This window comes from Pyxicephalus adspersus, chromosome 9 (genome assembly GCF_032062135.1).
Source record: "Pyxicephalus adspersus chromosome 9, UCB_Pads_2.0, whole genome shotgun sequence".
Lineage (NCBI taxonomy): Eukaryota > Metazoa > Chordata > Amphibia > Anura > Pyxicephalidae > Pyxicephalus > Pyxicephalus adspersus.
Genome location: NC_092866.1, coordinates 3,202,139 through 3,205,997, shown reverse-complemented (window position 1 = coordinate 3,205,997; position 3,859 = coordinate 3,202,139).

Below are 3,859 nucleotides of genomic sequence, written 5' to 3'. Positions count from 1 at the left end.
CTTTGGGGCATTTCTGCTGCCTGTACAAGAAGAAAGGGGATAAATGAAGCACATTATTCTAAGCTACAATGTAGTCTGGTGCTGGTATTAACCCCTAGTTCTATTATCTGTTAATATTGCCAGCTATTTTTCCACTTAAACTAGGGGACAAATTATAAATTCTACAGTGAAATCTCAGCAGTGGTGCCTCTCTGTGGACAGGATTTCCTTACATGCAGGTTAAAAAGACTTTTGCTCCCAGTATGTGCAATACAATGCTTTGCACGGCTCCACGACTTTTCTAGAGCTGCCCCGACTCTCTGGAATGGTCTTCCTCCCCCTTTTCGGCTTGCTCCTACTTTCTGCTCATTTAAAAGAGCACTCAACACCCAACGCTTCACCCTCACCTACCCGTCTTCTTCTGTCTCCTAAACCCTCACTACTCACCCACAACTCCATATCCCCCTCCTATTGTGTGATACTTCCCCCACCTCCTAGATTGTAAGCTCTTCGGGGCAGGGTCCTCTCCTCTTCCTGTGTCACTGCCTGTCATGTGCAAACCCTATTTAATGTACAGAGCTGCATAATATGTTGGCCCTATATAATTATTATTATTATTATTATTATTATTATTATTATTAATAATAATAAAATTAATGACTTATGTTCCAAATTATGCAGTGCCTTTTTTCATAATGTGTCGCTGCATGGATTTATTTCTGTTGTTGTGCACTGCCCTATTCAGTGTAATAAATGGGCTCAGTATTGCAACAGACAGCCATGTAGGTGGCTGTGCATTGTGGTAAAATACACAGCAACGCAATTTCTTATTATGGGAATGAGGCCTAAATAGTTGACAAACAAGTTAAACCTTAACTTTGGTGGTGGTGGTGGATGTAAAATAAGAAATTTATGTCCTAAATACCACAGCTATATCAGCGATGTAAGGAAAGTGGACTGCAGCATCCACAGCATCCACACACCTGTCTCTATTGAGCAGTTCAGGTGAATATAACTGTCATGTAACTCTGAGAACCAATCACTGCATGCTGTCAAAAGACTAAATTTGGGCATATATTCTGGCTAATTAAAAGCTATATGGTTACATTTATGTGCCTGAAAGGTAGGTCAAAGCAATCAGAGAGAGAAATTTGTTCTATCCTCAATCTGTGAACAATTACATCTAAGTGATACATTGAACGTCACACTCCCCTGTCACCCATAAAGCTGCTGTGAACTTGTAGTTGTATACGGTTAGATGTCGCTGAGGTGCCATCCAGTGGCCTTGGCAGCAAATTCCATTCATCTCTATAAATCCGAAAACTATTTCACACTGGATTTGTAAAAGAACAAAACTCCATTTAGTACAATATGGTTTTAGTTCTGTGTTAAAGGTGATCTGAAGATGGATATAAACCAATTAATGCCCTTACACTATATCTACAGGGAAAAAACAAATGTGAAAGGTTGTCAGGGGTCTTTTTTATATTTTTTTTACCATTTATTCATACCAATTTTATTTACTTGTGTGCTTTGTGCAAGCATTTATAAGCAGACCCCTTAAAATCCAACTGTTATAATGGCTTATTTTTTTTCTTTTCTTGTATTTTCTTGTATAGTAGTAAACATACTGATAGAAAAAAAGGGACAGAGAGATGATTTTATCATTCTGCTGCTTCTCCAGCCACACATCGAGGATGTAGAGATGACCTAGAGATGACCTAATTGTGATGGAGAAAAGTCAGGTAATTAATTTGGCTCTGCAAGGGCTATGCAAGTCCTATCACAGTCATAATGTCTGGTAATTGTGTATATAACTCTCATTTCAGTGACATTTTTTCCTTTTCGCTACAATGCATATTTTTCACATAAAAACCTATTTTAGCCAAAAGAAGTGATTGGGCAGCCGTAACTTGTATTGCAGATATATACCTCCATTTATTTATTTTTGTACTTATAAAGCACCAACATATTACGCAGCGTTGTACATCAAATAGGGGTTGTAAATGACAGACAGATACAGACAGTGACACAGGAGGAGAAGAATCGATGATGATAGAAAAATGATTGAAGTGTAACTTTAGCTAAATCTTCCAGCATTCCCCTATTTACTTTAAAAAAAACAAACATTTTCACATATTTTTGTGTTTGTGTTGAGTTACCTTTACTTCCTGTATAGGGGAAAATATTGTTTCCAGGACAGGAAGTGGTTGAAATGTCTTGCAACGGATTCCTCTATAAAACCTGACCAGGGTTTTAATCTTTCTCCACTATCCAAAGTAAAACATTTTGGGTACAATTTATATTCCTTTTAAAGGTCCAGACATCTACAAAGATGGACTCCATGGGGTATATTTAGAAATGTTTTCAAGATTCACACTACTTTGACCCTAAATTTACACTTTCCTCACATTTCATTCAATTTGAAAGCTTGTGAATTAACCTTGTGAATGATCAAAAATCATACGTTTTCTATTTGAATATAATGTGGAAATTGTGTGAATTTAGGGTATAAATTGGGTTAATCTTGGGTGAAAAATGATGTCTTCATCTCTGAGCATTCTGATGAGTCTCCAGTGTTAATTCCATTGTACAAATTGTTTTAGAAGACGGCTTCTTTTATCACTTGTTTGCATATCTCTCACGGTATAAAATCATTTCTGGACACTTCTAAAAATACCTCTGGCTTTCTCATATAGACGTGTCACATGTCTTGCTGCTTCTGCTTTGCCTAAAAGTAATCGTATTTTACAATTGGATGTATGGAAGAATCTGAGTATTAGGCCTTATAATATTACAAATTTGAAGTCTCAGTTAGCACACATTTAGGGCTCTACTTGTAAATTAATCCCCTTTCAATTGGCTCAAAAAATTAGTTTCTTTTCTATTCATTTCCTTTTGTGACAGCTGTGCACTTTTGGCCACAATGTGGCAGGTTGAGTCTTTTTTTTTAATAGACCTCTAGAGCAGCTTACATGCTTTCCCTTATAAAAGATTTTGGGGTCAATGGAAGTCCTAATGTGTCTGTGCCCAACTCCTCCACTAAATACTACACAGTAGTGTAAGTGTAGACCACACTATGGGCTCTGTTTATAAATTATTCCCCCAGTCAATTCCTCTGAAATTTGCTGGCAGATTAAAATCCTATTATTAAAAAAAAAAAAAAAAAAAAAACGTGTTATGCCACCTAGTGGACAATCATCAATAGTGCACAGCTGTCACAATAGTAAATAAATGAATATTTTGAACGAATTGTGAGGGGAATCATTTATTATCATTGATGGTGGAGTGACCCCTGCATTCCTGAATCTGACAGTGAAATGAAGCCAATACAGTCTGGTGGAGTAATGAAGAGAAGGGAGCTGGAGTGATGTGATATGTAAACACTGAGCTGGGTTTAATAACCCTGCCACTGGTCTGACACCATTAGTTTCTACACCAACCTTAGTGACACCACAACTGCAGCAGGTGGAACTCATAGGGGTGGCCACATCAGTCCTCATGTTTTTCATTCGTTCACACGTGCAAGCTACAGGAACACCATCAATCATTTTTTATTGAGCTTATGTCAAGGCTGAGTTCACAGGTTTTTGTGTACATTCATTAGTTTTTGAATGCATTGATGCATTTTTGCAAAAACACTTTTATGTGTTCTGCTTTGCTTCTTGTGTTTTGCAAGCCATTGATATCAGCAAGTTGATAAGGGAGGGACATATAAATCAATAGGACTTTCAAGGCACTTCACTACACCACAAATCCACACTACTACAGTGATCTCCCCAGCCCCTTTTACTTGGGCGTACCACCTGGCACTTTTAACTTTTCGCTGTTTGTGGGTGGCTACTAAAAAGTTGGGTCACAATACAGAGGCTGCCACCAC